The 21655-nt window shown below is 45.6% G+C and overlaps 1 protein-coding gene across 1 annotated transcript in view; it reads right to left on the minus strand.

The window, feature by feature from the left end:
• Positions 1–21655, minus strand: part of pcdh15a (protocadherin-related 15a) — a 276702-nt gene that overhangs the window by 226417 nt on the left and 28630 nt on the right. Inside the window, exon 2 of the mRNA XM_056436303.1 lies at positions 17846–17901. The gene's annotated coding sequence lies outside the window, so the exon portion shown is untranslated. The remainder of the gene's footprint in view (positions 1–17845; positions 17902–21655) is intronic.

Below are 21655 nucleotides of genomic sequence, written 5' to 3' on the forward strand. Positions count from 1 at the left end.
AGCTACAAACCTCCGGGAAGCGGAGGGCCCACGCTCAGTAGTGGCCGTGGCGTGGGCGGCACGGGCAGGCTCCTTTTATCAACGACAGCATTTGAAGACCCTTTTTCTGTGTGACACGGGCGCCCAGCGGAGTGTAGTTCCTGCGTCGAGGGAAGACGTCGCTCGTGGAGAGCATGGTCCGCGGTTGACGACGGCTAATGGCGGCCCCATTCGCACATACGGCGTGCGGCCTATGTGTTTGTGCATCGGGGGTCAGCGTTTCAGCTGGGAGTTTGTGACAGCGGACATTTCTTTTCCCCTGCTTGGGGCAGATTTTTTTTTGTGCCCATGGACTGTTAGTGGACGTTAAAAATAAACGCTTGGTTGACGCCTTGACGTTTTCCTCCCTGGTGTGCACACTCGGCAGCGCAGCGTCTGACGGACTGTCGAGCTCGCTGTCAGGGTCAGACATTTTCTTAAACTTTGGCTGAGTTTCCAGACCTGTCGTTACCCACCTTTTCTGCACTCACTACCAAGCATGGCGTGGAGCACCACGTCACGACGGAGGGTCCTCCTGTCTACGCCAGGGCCCGGCGGTTGAACCCTTCTAAGCTGGCTGTGGCGAGGGCGGAGTTTTCGACTATGGGCGCCTGGGCATCGTCCGCCGCTCCGACAGCCCTTGGGCCTCTCCGCTGCACGTCGTTCCCAAGCCGAACGGCGGATTCCGCCCGTGCGGGGACTATCGTCGGCTCAACGACGCCACTACGCCCGACCGCTATCCGTGCCGCACATACAAGACTTTTCGGCGCATCTGGCGGCGCAAAGGTGTTTTCCAAAGTGGACCTGGTGCGTGGATACCACCAGGTGCCCATGCACCCTCTAGACATTCCCAAGACGGCGGTGATTACGCCTTTTGGGCTTTTTGAGTTCCTGCGGATGCCTTTTGGGCTCAAAAACGCCGCTCAGACATTCCAGCGCCTGATGGATTCTGTGCTACGGGACCTGCCGTTCGTGTTTGTGTACCTGGACGACATACTCGTCGCCAGCGCTTCAGTGGAAGAGCACCTGTCCCACCTCCGTGCCCTTTTCACGCGGCTCAGCGATCATGGATTAATCATTAATCCTGCAAAGTGCCAGTTCGGGCTGTCTGCCATTGACTTCCTCGGACACCGCGTCACAGACGGCGGGGCGACACCCCTGCCGGCGAAGGTGGAGGCTGTCGCGGCTTTTCCTCGCCCGCTCACAGTCCGGTCGCTACGGGAGTTCCTGGGATGGTGACTTTCTATCACCGTTTTATCGCCCGAGCTGCCCACATCATGCGGCCGCTGTATGAGGCTTTGAAAGGCAAGACCCCCGTCCAGGCGATCGACTGGACGGTGGAAACGGAGGGGGCTTTTACTGAGGTCAAGGCCGCGTTGGCGCAGGCGGCTTTGTTGGCACACCCATCACCCACGGCACCCATCTCTATCACTACAGATGCGTCGGACTACGCGGTCGGCGCGGTGCACGAACAGTGGGTGGAGGGCGCTTGGCAACCGCTCGCCTTTTTCAGCCGCCAACTTACGCCCAGAGAACGCAGGTACAGCGCTTTTGATCGTGAACTCATGGGTCTTTATTTGGCCGTGCGGCACTTCCGTTTCTTGCTGGAGGGCCGTGAGTTCACGGCGTTTGTCGACCACAAGCCGCTCACCTTCGCCATGTCGAAGGTGGCGGAGCCTTGGTCGGCGCGTCAGCAGCGGCAGCTCTCATACATTTCAGAGTTTACCACGGACATTAAGCATGTGGCTGGCAAGTCAAACCTGGTGGCTGATTGCCTCTCCAGGGTCGTCATCGGGGCCGTCCAGTTGGGCCTGGATTATACGCGCATGGCGGCGGACCAGGTCGCTGACCCTGGCGTCCAGGCTCTGAAGTTGGAGAGCACTGGATTGCGCTTGGAGGACGTGGTGTTCGGCGACGGACATCACTCTGCTTTGTGACGTTTCTACGGGCCTGTCGCGGCCTGTCGTCCCCGCCTGCTGGAGGCGCTCGGTGTTTGAGGCAGTGCACGGCCTATCGCACCCCGGCGTTAAGCCTTCAGTGCGTTTGGTGGCCACAAAGTTCGTCTGGCATGGACTTAAAAAGCGTGAGGACTTGGGCAGGGAGTGCGTGGCTTGTCAAGCGCTAAGGTGCACCGCCACACGAAGGCCCCTTTGGGCGTTTCCTGGTGCGGAGAGGAGGTTTGACCATGTGAACATTGATTTAGTTGGTCCGTTGCCTCCCTCAGGGTTTCTCATACCTCCTCACTATGGTGGACAGGACGACTCGTTGGCGGAGGCAGTTCCGCTGGTCGACGTCGGCCGCTGACGTTGCCCGGGCTTTCATTGCAACGTGGGTGTGTCGTTTTGGCACCCCATCAGACATTTCCTCGGACAGGGGCTCGCAGTTCACGTCCGAGCTCTGGAACGCGGTGGCTGGCGGTCTGGGGGTTAAGCTGCACAGGACTACCGCTTACCACCCTCAGGCTAACGGCCTCTGTGAGCGCTTCCATCGCTCCATGAAGGCGGCCCTTAAGGCCAGCCTTACGGACGGCAACTGGGTCGACAAGCTGCCCTGGGTGATGCTGGGGTTGCGTGCGCCAAGGAGGATCTGCAGTGCTCTTCGGCGGAGTTGGTACGGTCAGCCGCTGAGGGTTCCAGGGGATTTCCTCCCGAAGGCGTCGGCTCCCTGGTCGGCGAGGGCCCAGCGGGCTTTCTTGCTGGACGGAGGCTTTCGCCCGGTACCTACTACTCAGCACGGTACTCCGGGGTTCAGGTGCCCACGGATCTCGCTCGGCTGGGCACGTTTTATCCGCCACGACGCACACAGAGGTCCCCTGCAGCCTCCTTATGATGGACCTTTCAGGGTCTTGGAACACGGGATAAGCACCTGGTGGTCGACCTGGGTGGCAAGGCGGAGCACATCTCGGTCGATCGGGTGAAGGCTGCTCATTTGGACTTGGGCCAACCGGTGGTGCTCGCTAGGCCGCCGAGAAGGGGCCCCCCAGCTTTGACTCCTGTCACGGGTGCTAGACCTGTTGTTCGGTCCCTCCTCTTACGGGGACCGCACAGGAAGGAGTCGCTTTACCAACTCCAGTTATTAGGAGCCGTTGTGGTCGGCGTGTTGTTCCTCCCCGCCACGCAGATTTTGTTTATGTGTGAATTCTGGGGGGGCTTGTGTGGTGACACGTAATGTAACATAATTCACCTTTAGGAATAGTGTTGCCACACGGACTGATTAAGTGGTAACACAGGGGGAGGCAGGTCATTCCTGCTAACTCGCTATGCTAGGCAGTTGTGTTGTTAAGGTTCTCTGCCTGTATGGATATTAAAGATTGGAATTCGATCCTGAATACTCCGCCTCCGACTCCGTATCTCCGGTACTACAACAGGATGTCTTTCCTCCGATGTGATGAACAAGAAAGGAAAGAAAAGCCACCAGATCAATATTCTCTTATGATTTGTTGTGCTGAATAAGTCAAAGATAAAAGGTTGCAGGGAAGATACAATAATAACAACGTCTAAGAAGAAAAAAGGATACAAAGTGGGGTCTCGTCAGTGGTCAAATCTCTGAGAAATCTTCTGAAAACATGAAATTATCTTTCTCAAAAAGCGACGAACAATTTGCCCGTATCTGTCGAGCCTTAAAATAAAATGACATGCAAAAAAGGGATTTTCCCAACCATCCAAACCAAAGGAAACAAAGCGGACGCTCGTGAATCCATGCCAGCCGAACAGATTACCAGATTAAATGTGACCCCGCACAAACGTGATCCTATAAATAAAGGATTCCTCACCTTTCTCTACTTCTGCACTTGCACAGAGAAATATAGACCGACCGTGGTGTAACTCAACTGGTGGAAATGATGAACTCCAGTCGTGCAGTTTTTAATCAACAGCAGTGTTTTGGCATTCTGGTAAACCTGACAAAAATGAGACAAAATTCTTCAAACCGTGAGCGTCACAAGGCAGCGACGTGCTGCTGTGGAGCAGGACGAGAGTGTGGCTAAAAGAGAAAACATGGAACGACAAGATGGAAACCGCTACGATATTGTAACAATAACCACTTTAATAAAATCAAGTTAATATGCACTGAATATTTGCCCTAGTTTAGCTCCCCCAGATAATTTATGTTTATATCTCCGCATTATTTAAATGTTAATTTCATCTGTCTACTGTTTTGTCGAAACTTATTACCAGTAGTACCAGGTCAGGCCTTAAGCCGCCCTCTCCTATAGCTCTTTATTTACTTACTATAATCTGTATATCCTGTATTTATTATGATACTTTCTGTTGCACTTCTGGTTGGATGCCAAACTGCATTTCGTTGCTCTGTACTTGTACATGTGTAATGACAATAAAGTTGAATCTAATCTAATCTAATACTAGGGCTGAACGATATGGCACACGTATGGTATCCCAACAATCTTGATAGCGATAGGCCTATCATGATATAACGTGTTTTCTGATAACTGATAAATAGTCACTTTTTGTATACTCTTATTGTGAAATTACTTTCGTGCAAAATGATACGATTTTCTGGGATATTAGAGTTTGTGCTTGTTTTTATCAATTGAAGAGACGTAAATATGTATCTCAATATATTATTCCATGACAATATGATTCCATTGAAAGACTAGAATGGGCACTCGGTAGAGCGCATACCTTCGCCGCAGCCACATTTTGGCATTAGTTGCATGCCAATTTGATAAAAATTGACCGCGCTATGGTAAAAAGAAGATTTTGACCTTTTCATGACATTGACCTTGACCTTTGACCCGATCAATCCCAAAATCTAATCAAATGGTCCCCGGATAATAACCAATCATCCCACAAAATTCCATGCGATTCGGTTTAATACTTTTTGAGTTATGCGAATAAAACACAAACACACACATACAAATAAATATACAGTGATCAAAACATAACCTTCCGCATTTTCAATGCGAAGGTAAAAATACATCTTCATATTGAGAGACAGTGTCTCACAATCTGCCAACATTCTCTCCGTCGCTTTACGTTTTCTAAATGCTGAACCACATTGTGTCCTGGCTCTACAAACAATTCCCAGTTTAAAATGTGACTCGGTGTGTAGATGAAAGGGCATCCGGGGCCCGTATAACTCGGACAAAAAGAGGTCGGTAGCCACTGCTCTCCTGACATGCATAATTCAGAGCAGAATGGATGTTCGTTCTTGACCTTTGAGAGCAGGAAGAATCTCAACATTAAAAAGGTCCACAAACATTTGAAGGCTTAAACTCCGTCTCACAATATGCATTAAATGGATGTTCTTAGATTCACTTCTTCACAATGTGTTATTCAAGGCCGATGTCTCAGAGAGCGCATCGTGCGAGTTTGTGTTTGATATATTTATTTGTGTCATTATTATTATTATTGGGTGAAACCTGCAAGCCACTGGAGTACCATACCGCTATACTTGCCTAATTGACACGTCGCCTTTGAGTAGCATGTCGGTTGAACGACTCGCATCCCAAACAATAGAAACTAGAACGGGCACTCGGTAGAGCGCGTACCTTCGCATATCACAAGATTGGGCATTTGATTATGAACATTTTGGCATTAGTTGCATGCCAATTGGATAAAAATTGACAGCGCTATGGTAAAAATAAGATGTTGACCTTTTCATGACCTTGACTTTGACCTTTGACCCGATCGATCCCAGAATCTAATCAAATGGTCCCCGGATAATAACCAATCATCCCACCAAATATCATGCGATACAGTTTAATACTTTTTGACTTATGCGAATAACACGCACGCATACAAATACACGGCGAACAAAACGTAACCTTCCGCATTTTCAATGCGAAGGTAATAACAATACTCTCCATAATACATCTCCAGGGTTGACGAGGATTCCCATGATTTTCTATCGATGAATAAATCGCATTTAAAACCAATAGCGGCTTAAACATGGGAGTCAAAAACTGTCCGCCTCTGCCGACTCCCCTCGTTATATCGACCCACCGAGGAATCACTACAAGTGAACTTATATTACTTTATATACAGACACGACGGCTCCAACGGCAAGCGGCATGTGTGTAAATAATGCATAAGAACCATTACGATAAAGACAAGGTTGGATAATTGCATATTTATCGCTCGAGCTAAAAACGTCAAGCTGAAACGTGTACAGCCCTCTAACAGGCGTGCATCGGCCCTGGATGAGCATGCGGAGCTAATCCGGGTGAAGTCATCACTGCCTCCGCTTGGCCACGCTTGTTTTGGGAGTGAAGGCTCTAATAATCAGCCCCTGCCACCACGCCGAGGCTCCCTCTCATCTCATCTCTGATGCTGCAGGGAAAACGAGGGGGCCGGGGGGTTCAGGAAGGAGTTAACACACTTGATAATACGTCTCTGGAGTTGTTGGGTCGGCAAAATATTCAACAATCAGTATTAAACAAAAGAAGAAAGTGGCTGAACCGAAAGGGTCGAAGCTGAAGCTATCTAGCTTGTGCCCTAACCTGTGATTTCTCTTCTCAGCGGCCCGATGAAGTCTTAGTGAGAAATCACCAAGCAGACATCACACCAGGTGTGAGTGTGTGTACGTGTGTGTGTGTGTGTGTGTGTGTGTGTTAAAGCAGGATGGGTGAACGCACGTGTCTGTGCTTAAATGTCAGTTGATCAGTAAAAGCAGGCACTTATAACAAAAAGGCCTCGAACTCGTCAATATTCTAATATTCATAAAGCATCGCTTTTCAAATAGCTGCAGTGTCTTTGCCCGTCCTAATAATGTTGATGTACAAAAAGGAGTGTGGAAACCGTCTTTTTCATCTAAAATGTGCACGCTTTCTCTCTAAAACGAATTATACGGGCAGAAAATACTTCTGACCAGGAGCGGTTCAGTTGACGTTGAGGCACCGTCCATTCTTCGGTTTGTCCCGTACGACCAGGGAAGCCGGAGGATCCCTTTATGAATGATGCCCGCTGCTTATTTGTAGTCTTCTTCAGGGAAAATAATTCCTATTAATGATGTTACATTAATACAGAAGCTTCAGTCATTTCTTTAAAGCTTAGAGAACTGTAGATGTAAACTCTATTCTCAGATGTAGGGACTAAAGAAAGTGTTTATTCAATCTTTCTTTGAAGGGAAGGTGCATTGTTTGCCCGTAGAATTTTGACAACCCATTAAATGGGTTTTGGGACCATTAAAATGTTTGAATACGACTCGTTTTCAAAGAGCGCCGGGATGTCTTTAGTCTGTTTCGGTAAGCGGCTACAGACGATGTGCGACATTATTTAGCTTGAACCATTTACCATCGAGGTCTGGATCGTGGAATATGCCGACTACCAACTATGCCATGTCCCTGCTGAGACTCCGCCCACTGTTGAGACTCCGCCCACTCCTCCTCTCTACCTCCATCTGCCTGATGGATCGTGGAGGTCTCCATCGTGGAATATGCCTACTATGAACTATTCATACACTCTGTCATATTCATTGAATGTGTTTTAACTCTAAATCTGTCCTTCTGGTCACATGACATCTATTGTTCTGTCCATCCTGGAGAGGGATCCTCCTCTGTTGCTCTCCTGAAGGGTTCTTCCCTTTTTTTCCCGTAAAGGGTTGTTTGGGAGTTTTTCCTGCTCCGATGTGAGGTCAAAGGTCAGGGATGTCTATGTGTACAGATTGTAAAGCACTCCAGGACAAATTTCTAATTTGTGAAATTGGGCTATACAAATAAACTGAATTGAATTGAATTGAATTTATTGCACTAAAAACTCAAACAACCAGCCAGTCGACATGGATCTGGCAAAAGGAAAATGCAAAATGAACCGATGCGTTCCCGTTATTTTAGAGAGTCGACTGAGGGCGCACGCTCTTTGAATCGACGGCTAAGTTAATCCTCCGCAGGTCTGTTTTCAGGAGAGCGTGGTCGTGCTCGGATGAGCGGAAAATGAACACGATTCTTCAGGATTCCTTTCTTTAAAATAACAAATAAAATGTTTCATATCGCTTTGCCTCTTTCGGGCGAGCGCTGACAGCATATTGTCAAGACACTCATCAAAGCAGCGGCGGTAATGACACGAGCCTCGAGAGGGAACGAGAGCGCTCTCGCAAGAAGACGCCGGCTCGTGCTTCATCTTCGATACGCTTCTCTTTCCGCTGGGGACTCGTCAAACAAGTCTTCTCGTCGAAGCGTCATCTATGCACTCAGCTGCTCAGGCCCCAGTTCCTCTGCCCGTGAGCTCCCTCTAGGCCAACCCACGCCCGCCTCTTTCAACCCGATGCTGAACGAGGAAAGGACTTCCAACCTTACCTCTTTCCCCAAGTGTGCTCTCCATCCTTTTTTTTTGGTGTCCTTCGGTTACTGAGGTACTGTCGTATATTTTCATCTAATATGTAATGTCAAGATTATCCAAAAGATGCAAAGTCAGAGCTCAAGGTTCAAGACGACGTGCCTTGGCCTGGAAGATCACGCCACTGTATGCAGGTTAAGAACATGGGCGCAAGGGGGCTAGGAGATCGTTTCTAGAATATGACGTGATTCTGTCTTTAAATGGGTCAAGGAAGCCTCGAGTCAGGGTTTAAACTGAGGGGTTCCACGTGTCTGGGTTCAACATGGTAGATCAGTCCCAGAATGAGGTGATTGGTCCACGAAGGCCGGGAATAATAAACTCCTCCTATTTTGTTTTGCATAAAACGTATGGAAAAAATGTATGTTTAGTAGACTTTCTCAATTCGATTCCTGAAAGATTTCCAGGTGGCCTGCAGGCGCCTGTTCCTGACCTGAACTTGTTAAAGAATAAACCCAATATTCTTGTTAAAGTGCTGTTGTCCCTCGAATCTCTTTTTCCGTAAATTTCTTCAAACCATTATGGTCGGCGGGGAGAAACGACAGTACTAATACTAGGGCTGGACGATATGGCACATGTATGGTATCCAAACAATCTTGATAGCGATAGGCCTATCATGATGTAACGTGTTTTCTGATAACTGATAAATAGTCACTTTTTGTATACTCTTATTGTGAAATTACTTTAGTGCAAAATGATACGATTTTCAGGGATATTCGAGTTTGTGCTTGTTTTTATCAATTGAAGAGACGTAAATATGTATCTCAATGTATTATTTCATGACAATATGATTCTATTGAAAGACAATACATCTTCATATTGAGAGACAGTGTCTCACAATCTGCCAACATCCTCTCCATTGCTTTACATTTTCTAAATGCTAAACCACATTGTGTCCTGGCTCTACAAACAATTATCCAACATTAGCACAATCTTGAATAAAACGGCAAGCAGAATACCCGACAGCTCACACTCCCGCTCGCGTGGGCAAACACGCGTTGCACAATGGGTTTAATTACAAATCAGAGCATTAACAACTAGAACGGGCACTCGGCAGAGCGCATACCTTCGCATATCACAAGATTGGGCATTGAATTATGAACATATTAGCATGAGTTGCATGCCAATGGGCTAAAAATTGACCGTGCTGTGGTAAAAAGAAGATTTCGACCTTTTATGACCTTGACCTTTGACCCGATCATCCCAAAATCCTCTTCATTTAAAAAAAAAGCTAAATCAAGCTGCACAAAAAACAATAGCTGGGATTTGTTTACACCAATTCATTCGGATGAATCCAATGTGAAAATATAGTCTCTCTCTCTCTCTCTCTCTGGGAATAGAAAAAGTCACCTGCATCATGCAGCACCAGCAATCGCATTAAAATTATACGTTAAAAATACAATATGGCTCTCAATGAAATATATTTAGAAATATTTGGCTTTCTGACCCCTGGTCTATAACTAGCTAATTACTAGCGTAGCGTTTTCCCTCGCTTTCTTCCTTAAGGACCCCAGTGCTGACCTCAGTGCCTGTATGAGCTTTACTCATCCTAACCATTCACACAATTGCAGATACACACATACCAGGAGAATAAATGAAACAATTAACAATCAATAAAAATAAGAAATACATGAAAATATTGGGGGGTCAATGTCCAGTTTGTGATATTGTGTCTCTTGTTACTGAGGGCCCCACACAGGGAATGCAATTGACGAGTCAATACGTGTACTTGTGAAGCCACTTAAAAGGATGGTGGGTAGTTAGTTCATTCGGAAGAATTGCCCAAAGGTCGGCTCAGATAGCCTCCAAGGGTCAGCGAGCCACGGCTTCATGGACACCAACACAGAAACACACAGGGCGGCTCGGGGCGCTTGTTTCTGTGTTCAACGTTGGCTTCTTCTGACTCCGGGCTTCACACTCGCCCCCCACCAGACCCGCTCTCAAAATTGAAATTGGCTCTGTGCAAATATCGAAGGGAGCCTGGAGTGGAATAAGTGTCGGGGGACATTCATAGTTTGTAACTGACAGCTTGAGTGTTATGGAGAGGTCAGCGCAACCGAGACGGCGGGCGAGCAAGACAGAGAGGAAGGGAGGTCAGAGAACGCCGAGAGGACTGTGTGTGTGTGTGTGTGTGTGTGTGTGAAAAGGTCAAAGAAAAGAAGTGAACAAGACAGTAAGAAATAAAAAGACATGGAGAGAAATATATACTTGCCAGAGATAATAGGGGCGCCGAAATATCCACAAACAATGCTGTGCCGTTGTAACCGGTCAATTCACTCATGAGGAGTTGAAAAGGAAGTTGATGCTGCTGCCTTAACCCTCCTGTTGCCTTTACATTTACTAACATATTTTACCCTCGGAGTCAATTTGACCCCAGCAATTAAAACCTCCAGAAAATTATTAGAATTAATATTGTTTTCCAAGTTTAAGTGTGAGGTACTTTATGTTTGTTTGTTGACTACCTAAATAGCCCTTTAAATATATAAAAAAGTTGATATTTCTTATATGTTTGACACAGTGAAAAACAGCCTGGGGTCAAATTGACCCCAAAGAACACCGACATTAAACATTGAATGGGGTCAAATTGACCCTAAAGGTAACAGGAGGGTTAAGAAATCCAGTGTCACTAATCGGAACATTTTAAACAGTTAAGGGGTTCCGGCGAACAAAATGTAATCTATAATTAATTTATTCGAAACAAAATAAAAGAAAAAGGGGTTTAGGCCAAAGACATGCAGCTGACTAAGCAGTTTAGGATATAATATCCACAGGATGCAATGCAAGATTGTGAACTTAAATCTACCGACTAATATGAAAATGGCCTCCGCAATCGTGTTGAAATTGCAAAATTATGCAAAATATCTTACTGCTCAGATTTGAGCCACTTTGCAAATATTTATATTGCAGACCTGAAGAGAATCTAAAAGTTATAGCTGGTATTGCCGTCTCAATTTCTGCATGAGAAATCATCCACGGTGTGAAAAGGGCTTCAGTGTGGTGAATCCTTGATTGATGTGCAACTGTACAAGCTTCATCACAAAAAAAGGAACATGAGCAAAGCTACTCTTCTCATGCAACAGTGTGCATACTATAGAGATACTCATGATCAGGGCTCTTACACATCTTGACCAAGGGATTTCCAGAACTTTTCCATGAATTTAAACAACATTTCCATGACCAAACTGAAATCTCGGTACGAACATGAAACATTTAGAAAATGTAACGTATTGAGAGCGTACGCCGGCTTATATTTTGAGCGTCTTTCTTTAAAAAACATATTAATTATTTCAAACTCCATGAACTCAAACTCAAATGAACATGTGAATATAACAAATTTCCATAACTTTTCCCAAACTTTTTATGATTTTAGTTTTTTCCATGACGTTTCCAGGCCTGGATATGACCATTTAAAAATTCCATGACTTTTCCAGGTTTTCCATGACCGTACGAACCCTGCATGATGTGATTCTTTGTGTGGGCAGCTCAAGTGGTTTGGTAGTTCTTAAGAATCCCAGCGGCTATAGAAACCAACACTAAGGGCTGTAATGAAAACCTTCCCCTTTCCTCTTTGACAGCAACCACAGGTTATTACTTTTGTAACCAGGGGCAACCAGACCTCTGCAGAGTTCATTAGCACCTAAAAGTGCGGTTGACTTCTATAACTGGCTCGCCGAGACTTTGAACTTTAAAAAGGTGGACAACATTTAATCAAGTGCTTATCATCCGTCAAAACAGGACGAAGGATCAAGTTAGTGCCAAAGGGAGCGCTTTGAGAGGACACTGATGTGTGTCACAGTTTGTTTGTTCACGGAGCTGGGATGCAAATCAATACATACTCAAAACTAGAATGGGCACTCGGTAGAGCGCATACCTTCGCATATCACAAGATTGGGCATTGAATTATGAACATTTTGGCATTAGTTGCATGCCAATTGGATAGAAATTGACCGCGCTATGGTAAAAAGAAGATGTTGACCTTTTAATGGCCTTGACCTTGACCTTTGACCCGATCGATCCCAAAATCTAATCAAATGGTCCCCGGATAATAACCAATCATCCCACCAAATTTCATGCGATTCGGTTTAATACTTTTTGAGTTATGCGATTAACACGCATACAAATAAATAAATACACGGCGATCAAAACATGACCTTCCGCATTTTCAATCCTAAGGTAATTACAAATGTGCAACATGCAGTCATTGTGTTCAGTGGGTGACTGAACAACACAGACCAACTTTCTGTGTGTGATTACGGAGCTTAACGGCACCTACAGAAAGCCTTTGAATCCTTCTTTTCCTCTCTTATGCCGTCTATTCCGTCTCTAATTCCGCGAGTCATTTTCATCCTTGAGCTCTCTTTCTTGAACTGCATTTCCCTGTGTCTGGCACGACAGATAAGATGCAGGAGATAGGAGGCGTAGATGGTAGATGCTAGAGGGAGATTAGTCTGATATGGGGCAAAGATAAAGAGGTAAAAGCAGATACGAAGAGGAGGGGAGAGAAAACAAAAGCGATGAAAATTCCTGACCCTGAAAAATGACCGTGACCTGTGAGCCTATCAGCAGTTCTCCCTCACTGTCAGTGTTCGGAAGACGGGCCCTGGCCAGTCTAAAGAAAACTCTAAATTAATAAATTCTGCCACCCCAAGTGGCTGCTGCAACTTACATTGTTGCACTCACTTCTATGGCGCCTCATTTTTTATTACGAAAGCTGCTCACTGACACATGAGGCAAATATAGTTTGACTTCAGAGTAAAGAATTCAGATGAAAATATAATCTTCCAGCAATTTTCAACTCCAGCGTTTCCTTTGACCCTCATCCCAGCCCTCCCACGCCATTAACGGAGGAAGAAAAATATTGTCATAGACAATAATTATTTAAATACGATCTATTCATGTGTTATTGTTGGTTTACTTTCATTTAAAATTAAATTAGCTAGACATCTTTCCCAATGCAAGTGTATGGGGAAAATATGGCATCACACATTTCGTGTGTACATGCATGTGCGTGATGAGTAATAAGTCATTTCAGACATCTATAAACGCATTTCACGCAGGCAATCAGACAGAGGGGACGTGGCGGAGATTGGATATGAAGGTTGTGCAGTCGGCTGATTTTCAAGAACTTCAGTGTCACAACATCAAGAATACACTTGAGGCAAAAGAACACGACCAGAGACGGACAGCTGTCAGACCAAAAGCTAATTATGTAAATTAGAATGTTGCCCTAATTAGAGCTTTGGGCTGCAGCCTCATGCATTGTACGACATGTCCAATACCGCGTCTCCTGTATAAGCCCGTTCACCACGGACACACCAGCTCTTTGACGGACAGCCAGTCACTTTTGTGAAGCTTTTCGTTGTTGGTACGCAGTTATAATGGAAGAAAAATATCATATATATATATATATACACACATATATATTTAGATCATATATACACATATATACACACATATATATTTAGATCATATATACATATATATACATATATTTACACACATATATATACACACACATATATGTATACATATATATACACACACATATATACATACACATATATATATATTCAATATTTCAACAGACATATAACAATAAAACAATTCATAATGTATTCCCGAACGCACAAAATGACATTTTTGGTTTGCATCAGTTTAATTAAAAACACAAGGATTTAACCGCTTTGTTTCGTTTCAAATATTTCTAACTTCATTTTTTAGACTTGAAAAGTCTTTCAGACGTTCTCAACCTGACAAACCCGCTCAACATCTCTTAACCATGAGCTTGGTAAGAACATCTGTTTCACCAAACTGCACCGTACAGACGACGTGTGCATAAAGAAAACAACTTGAACAAAGACGGCACGTGGCAATCGACACGAAAAAAGCAAAACATTTTCAAAGCACAAAGTGTCAGGAGGTGTCACGGACGTCGCAGCGAGAGAGGACCCAAATGCCGACATAACTGCAAAAAACAATATTTAATTCCACCAACAAGACGCTGGGAACGAGACGAACAGGGTTTACATACACAGGCAGGCGGAGGTGATTGGACAACGGGGAACGAGACACAGGTGGACACAATGAGGGCGGGGCCAGCAATCAGGACCAGGGCAGACAACCACAGGGAGACAGACGACACAAGGACGTCAAAACAAGACACAAACCCCAGATCATGACACAAAGTGTTACTGGCCACCGCTGACATTCATTGTTTTTTTCTTCTCTTTCAGATGCCGCTATTTCTCCACGGCGAATACAGATATCCGAGCACAGACATGTTCACAACACGCACAAATGTCAAAGCCATCTTCCTTGTAAAATAGAAAACAAACACAAAGGCAGCAGCGTCATCGGGCTATGGGCTCTGCACCCACGGACCACCTTCCGTGTTTCCTGAAAACCTTTCTAATGTTAATTTCTCTCGAGCTATCTTTAACTTTTCTTATTTGTATTAGAAGAAAAAAAAACACTGAAATGGCCAGGGCATGTCTGCAGCATGACAATATTTCATTTGAAATGGTATCAAAACACACATGTTGCCTTTAACAAATATTGCATACCCTGCAATTTGAACACACACACACACACACACACATGCACAACTAGAACTGGCACTCGGTAGAGCGCATACCTTCGCATATCACAAGATTGGGCATTGAATTATGAACATTTTGGCATTAGTTGCATGCCAATTGGATACAAATTGACCGCGCTATGGTAACAAGAATATGTTGACCTTTTCATGACCTTGACCTTTGACCCGATCGATCCCAAAATCTAATCAAATGGTCCCCGGATAATAACCAATCATCCCACCAAATTCATGCGATTCGGTTTAATACTTTTTTAGTTATGCGAGTAACACGCATACAAATAAATAAATACACGGCGATCAAAACATAACCTTCCGCATTTTCAATGCGAAGGTAATAAAAAGGCCAAGTTGTCAGACAGCACAGCCTTCCTGAATTGTGTTCTGCCGACTGGAAACATCCAAATTAAATTGGAGATGAATGAAACAACAGTCATAAACATGCCGCACTTATTAACATCCCATTAAGGGATGCTAGGCGGAGCGCTGATTACTGTTTCGTCAGGGAGATGCATTCGAAGCTCGAGTGAAGAGGGAGATTATGTTAGTGTTTCAGCAAAGCCGGAGAAGAAGAGCGCTGAATTGGATCGCCTCAAAGTCACGCGTTTCTCACCCTCCTCTACTCCATCAGAAACCCTGTGAAGCGACGGTTTTAAAAAGACAAAAAATGAAGCTCTCGTGTACGTTCAGTCCGGAACAACACACTTTGGCATGCTTAGGCCTGTAGTGGATTCCTCACACAGCCTCACTCCTCTCACACACACTCAGTCATAATCTCCTTGCTTTCACTGTTTGATGCTTTCAATCGTGATATCCACTGTTCTCATCAGCTGGTCACATCCATCCAATAATACAGCAACAAACCTACATGTTAGCCAATCAGCTTGCTGCTGCCTTAACCCTCCTGTTACCTTTACATTTACTAACATATTTTACCCTCGGGGTCAATTTGACCCCAGCAATTAAAACCTCCAGAAAATTATTAGAATTAATATTGTTTCCCAAATTTAAGTGTGAGGTACTTTATGTTTGTTTGTTGACTACCTAAATAGCCCTTTAAATATATAAAAAAGTTGATATTTCTTATGTGTTTGACACAGTGAAAAACAGCCTGGGGTCAAATTGACCCCAAAGAACACCGACATTAAACATTGAATGGGGTCAAATTGACCCGAAAGGTAACAGGAGGGTTAAGTATGTTCATGCTGCTGTTACATCATGGCCCAGTCTTTGCAGATTCATCAGATTTAACATGTCTTCATCCTGATCAGCCTACAAGGCTCATCAGAATCATCAACCTCCACAACCAGTGTCTGGACTCCCGGGGGTGACCTTCTGTTAAGACGCTCTTATAACACAGTCTTACATAGTTATAATAAACAATGACATTTTCTTAATTTACTTCTTTACCCTGAAATATGATTAATAAGAAGGGTCACTGGTTTGCCACCTTCACCAGTTCCTTGACAATGAATGCAGGAATACCAAGATACTTTGATTAGGAGCAATGAGCGTGAGCCACTAACGACACTTCAGCTTCCTGTTCTTACACAGATATACGGGTGAATTGTACGTCCAATTACGCTTCGGCCCCTTTGGCTTTATTACTTTTATGCTGCGGTACATTCACCACTTCCGGCATTGCTGCCTCTTTATTCATCTCATCTATTTTCTTCTTGCATAAAAAACTCTAAACCTGTCACAAGAACTGGGCCTTTTGCCTTCAGAAGTGGGGCACCAAAAGTCAAACTCTTCCTATTTCCACGATAGGGAAATGGAGGAAACCGAGCGAGTGAAAGAGAGACATTTAAATGAGCAACATATGAGTCCTAATTTGCATTCACAAAAAATATGAGTACTTGCATCTGGCAGCTATGAAAAGACTTGTTTTCCGGGAGAAAATTAGAAAATCTGCATTAATTATCAGCAGTGCAACGATTTTACAAGACACAAAGTGTGTGCGATATGTTGTATAGTGTCGGGTAAAACGAGAGTTACGGTTATCCAGTGCTAGAGGCGCTGCTCAGCACTGGATATCTTCCGTCTCACGCACACTCAGGTTGAGTATTCATAACAAAGTCACCCGTGACCTCGAAGGACCCCCGCCGGGTATAAGTTTCGGTGTCATCCTAAAATCAGTCCTACAGAATCTTCTCGCTAAATCACGAGATTTCGAGTGACCAGAAACTCAGGCGGTCATCCAGGATTCACAGAACCGTAGTTACATACGCAACTCTCGTTCTATTTCCTCAATGACTTTTCAAATTTGACAGACGGGCCAGGCCAGTAACAGACAAATCATTGGACAAAAAAAAATGTAGGACTCTTTCGTTCTTATCTATGCTCATGATTATTTCCATAAAACTATTATGAAGTTTACAAAGACACTTAACGGAAAAAAAGCATAAATGCTGCTCCAGAATAGAATTTGTGTGACAGTGAATACAATAATTCCCTGCAATGGGAAATGCTTGCTAGTACAATGAATCCCACAGGAAATGACCGAGACAGACTGCAGATCTTAGCCTTCAGTTACTACGGCACACGTGTAGTAATGTAGTTCCTGTCCCAGCTTTAAAAGGAAAAATTAGACTTTGGTTATGTCTAATAACAGTTACAATCTTACTCTGAAGACAATAAAATCTGGGCCTCAGACGCAGGTCAATGCTGATAAGAGGGGGGGACCTTTAAATATTTACCAAGTGGACCCTGGACAAGCTGTTTTATGTTTTATGATGTCAAGAGATTTGCTTGAGACAGAGAATCTCAGAAAATGTCAGGGTGAATCATCTTCGGGACATCAATAAAACATAGCAAAGCAATGCTTTAAAAACTTCCACGGTCCATCCGGTATGTCTCTCTGATGTCCCACTCCAAGTCCACCAATGCACACACACACACAGGCACGCAACTCAAACAATAAAATCTGAAAGATAAATACCTGAATGGAGTTCCTATGATCACACCACATCTCACCCTGGAGTCAAACTCGCACACCTGTACAGGGAAAAAAAGGAATTCAAAAGTGTGAGATTCATAATGCACATAACTGTATGATAGCATCTATTGTACATTGAAACAAATGCAGAGGCAAACCACGGGTCAGCAAACTGAAGCGCAGTCGTCTTTACACTTATTTGTGAATATGGGGGTAATTCCTCATCTCATTCTCAGATATTATTCCTTCAGTCTCCCACGTACCCCGTCAGTCTCCATTATCCTGTTCAGTGATGCATACAGTAGCTGCTCCACAAACAGCCACCGAGTGCGTCTTGTGCAAAGATGAAGAGTAGCCTCTTACTGTAGGAGGTTATATAATCTTATCTGGTGGATCCTGAGTGATATTGTACAGATACCCTGCATGAGAACTACCAGCGTGGCCGTAGAACTGGCATCATTAGCCTGGTGGTTAAGTCTTTTATCCCATTCAAATAATATGTGTTCATGAACACATCTGAACCCTTTTAGCGAACTGGACACGAGTGTACCACTGTGCTGGTGTGCAAGTAAACTGCGCCATGTGAGTCTACCTTCATAAGAGTTGCAACAGACTGACAGAGACCTATGTTGTTCATAAAGGCCAAACCTGCATCATCACTCTTTTTCTCAAAGACCGTGTTTACATGCATTCGAATAACTTGCTTAGTCGGACTGAAATCGAATGATCCGTTTCATGTAAACACCTTTGTTCGACTATGTGCGGTCCGACTACGATCCGATTAACACCCCTGGATAACTGGATCCGATCCGGTTGATAATTCGACTATCGCGACTAGGAACTGGACTTTGCGTCTTTGCGCGCTTGAGATCCGCGCCCTCCTCCCTCCCATGTCGTGAAAGAGACGATAATGTCACTATTAACATCATGCAAGAATAGTAGAGGATGTAGCCGCCTTGCTCTCTGTTCGCCATCTTTCTCGAAATGTTGATGTTGTTGTTGTTGGTTGTTGTTGGTAGTGGTGAAGAGGTCAAGCGGAAATGGCTGTATCACCACGAGTTGTGATGAAAACAGCGCCACCTATCGTATCGGATATGACATGCTTTCGGCCAATGAATTGAATTACTCACTGCCATGTATATTGGGATAACAGCTGATCCCCCAAAAGATAGCAGAGTCCGACTAAAGCAAGATTCGAATTATACCATCATGGAAACGCACTGACTGAGTGTCTTTCAGTTTCAGCATTCAAGATTCAAGATTCAAGATTCAAGATGTTTTATTTGTCACATACACACACAGGGTGTGCAGTGAAATGAAAGTGGCAATGCTCAGCAGGAATGTGCAAGGGCAACAAGTACACACTATTTACAAATAAAAAACAACACAATATTTACAGTAAGTGTGTGTGTGTGTGTGCCTAAGAGGGGCAGTTGTGTGGGTCTATGTGGGGGTCCTGGTGAGGTCGGAGTTCACAATCCTGATGGCCTGAGGAAAGAAACTCCGTCTCAGTCTCTCTGTTCTTGCAGCGTGACTACGGGCGCCTGCCTGACCGCAGCAGCTGAAACAGTCTGTTGTTGGGGTGGTGAGGATCCTTCATGATCCTGCCGGCTCTGGTTCTGCACCTCCTGGTGTACAAGTCCTGCAGGGTGGGAGTGTAAACAATAGTGCGTTCAGCCGAACGCACTCTCTCTGCAGAGCCTTCCTGTCCTGAAACCAGGCTGTGATGCTTCCTGTCAGGGCGCTCTCTACACTCAGAGTAGAAGGACTGAAGGATCCTCTGGGAAACTTTAAATTTCCTCAGCTGCCTGAGGTGGTAGAGGCGCTTGCCTTTCTCACCAGAGTGTCTGTGTTTGTTGACCATGTCAGATCCTCGGTGATGTGGACTCTCCACAGTAGTCCCGTTAATCCCCAGTGGTGAGTACGTCCTCTGTTGTTGTACCCTCCTAAAGTCCACAATCAGCTCCTTAGTTTTGGTGACATTCATGATGAGGCTGTTGTCCTGGCACCAGAGTGACAGATCAGCAACTTCCTCCAGGTAGGCCTGAGATCAGGCCCACCACCACTGTGTCATCCACTTGATGATGGTGTTGGAGCTGAACCTGGCCACACAGTCATGTGTGTACAGGGAGTACAGTAGGGGCTGAGGACGCAACCCTGGGGATCCTGTGTTCAGGGTGAGGGATTTCCTGACCACCTGTGGCCTGGCGGTCAGGAAGTCCAGGATCCAAGCACACAGGGGTGTTCAGTCCCAGCTCAATCAGCTTGCCGGCCAGTCTGGAGGGACTATGGTGTTGAAAGCTGAACTATAATCAATGAACAGCAGTCTCACATAGCCCCCTCTGGCTGTCCAGATGAGAGAGTGTGGTGTGCAGTACCTGGGAGACAGCATCATCCGTGGATCTGTTTGGGCGATAAGCAAACTGCAGCGGGTCCATGGAGGAAAGATGTAGTCCTTTATCAGCCTCTCAGCATTTCATGACCACCGAGGTGAGGGCCACGGTCGGTAGTCATTCATACATGCTGGAGAAGCATTCTTGGGCACAGGGACAATAGTGGATCTCTTGAAGCAGGCGGGGACCACGGACTCAGCCAGGAGAGGCTGAATATTGTGGTGAACACTGGAGCTAGCTGGTTAGCACAGGTCTTCAGTACTCGCCCAGATATGCCATCTGGACCTGCAGCTTTCCTGGTGTTCACCCTCAACAGAGCCCTCCTCACACTGTGCTCGGTCACAGAGAGTGTGTGTTCATCCCCAGCGGTAGAACTCACGCTACTCGGCTACGCTTGGTGTTGTTGTTAGCCGGCCGACTGCGCTGTTGTTGCTAGCCTCAAACCGTGCATAAAATGAGTTCAGGTCGGCACTCACCATTGCGCGGGTCTGCTCTGGTAGTTTGTGATAGTCCGTAGCCCCTGCCATAGGCGCCTGGTGTCGCGCTGCTCCATCTGTGATTCCACTCTGTCTCGGTACCTCCTCTTGGCCTCCTTCACCGCCCTCCTCAGTCCATAGACCGCTGCCTTGTACTCGTCCATGTTGCGGATACAAGACCGGAGTTATAGGCAGCAGTACGGGCGTTCACAGCTTCACGGATGGATCTATCAACCCACGGCTTTTGGTTAGGAAAGACCCTAACTTTTACCGTGTGGACGATGGTGTCCGTTAGCGTTGCTATGAGGCTCATTGCTACTTCAGAACCGCTGACGTCACTGGAACTGGATTGGATCATGTCCCAGTCGACGATACGAGCGTCCTGTAGCTCAGCCTCTGATTGGTCAGACCAGATCCTTTGTTTATACTCCGGAAGCAGAAAAATGGCGGCATGGTCTGATTTCCTAACGGAGGAGAGAGACAGCAGCCTCTCTTGAATGGCGTATAGCAGTGGTCCAACGTTCTTTCCCTCTAATGTGCTGGTGAAAGTTCGGCATGACTTTTTAGGTTTGCCAGCCACCACCACAGCGTCGTCGGATACTTGTTCTGATGCCGACATAACACATCATGTAGGTCCGATAGTGCTACGTCGGTGTCCGCGTGGTGATGACCGAGCTGAACTCCGGGGAAGGTAGAATGGACGGCATGAGATCGTCAGATGTTCCAGGTTCGGCGAGCAGGAACGAGAGAGTCTTAATGTTCTTGGGGTCACACCACATGTTGTTTGTCATGAAGCAAACCCCTCCACCCTTAGATTTACCAGACTCTTCCGTTCTGTCTGCACGGAAAACAGAGAAGGACTCGGTTGGGCATATGACTCGATCCGGCACCAGCAAAGATGTTACAATCCCGCATGTCCCGTTGGAATCTGATCCTTGCCCTAA

The sequence above is a fragment of the Pseudoliparis swirei genome, chromosome 17 (genome assembly GCF_029220125.1).
Source record: "Pseudoliparis swirei isolate HS2019 ecotype Mariana Trench chromosome 17, NWPU_hadal_v1, whole genome shotgun sequence".
Classification (NCBI taxonomy): domain Eukaryota; kingdom Metazoa; phylum Chordata; class Actinopteri; order Perciformes; family Liparidae; genus Pseudoliparis; species Pseudoliparis swirei.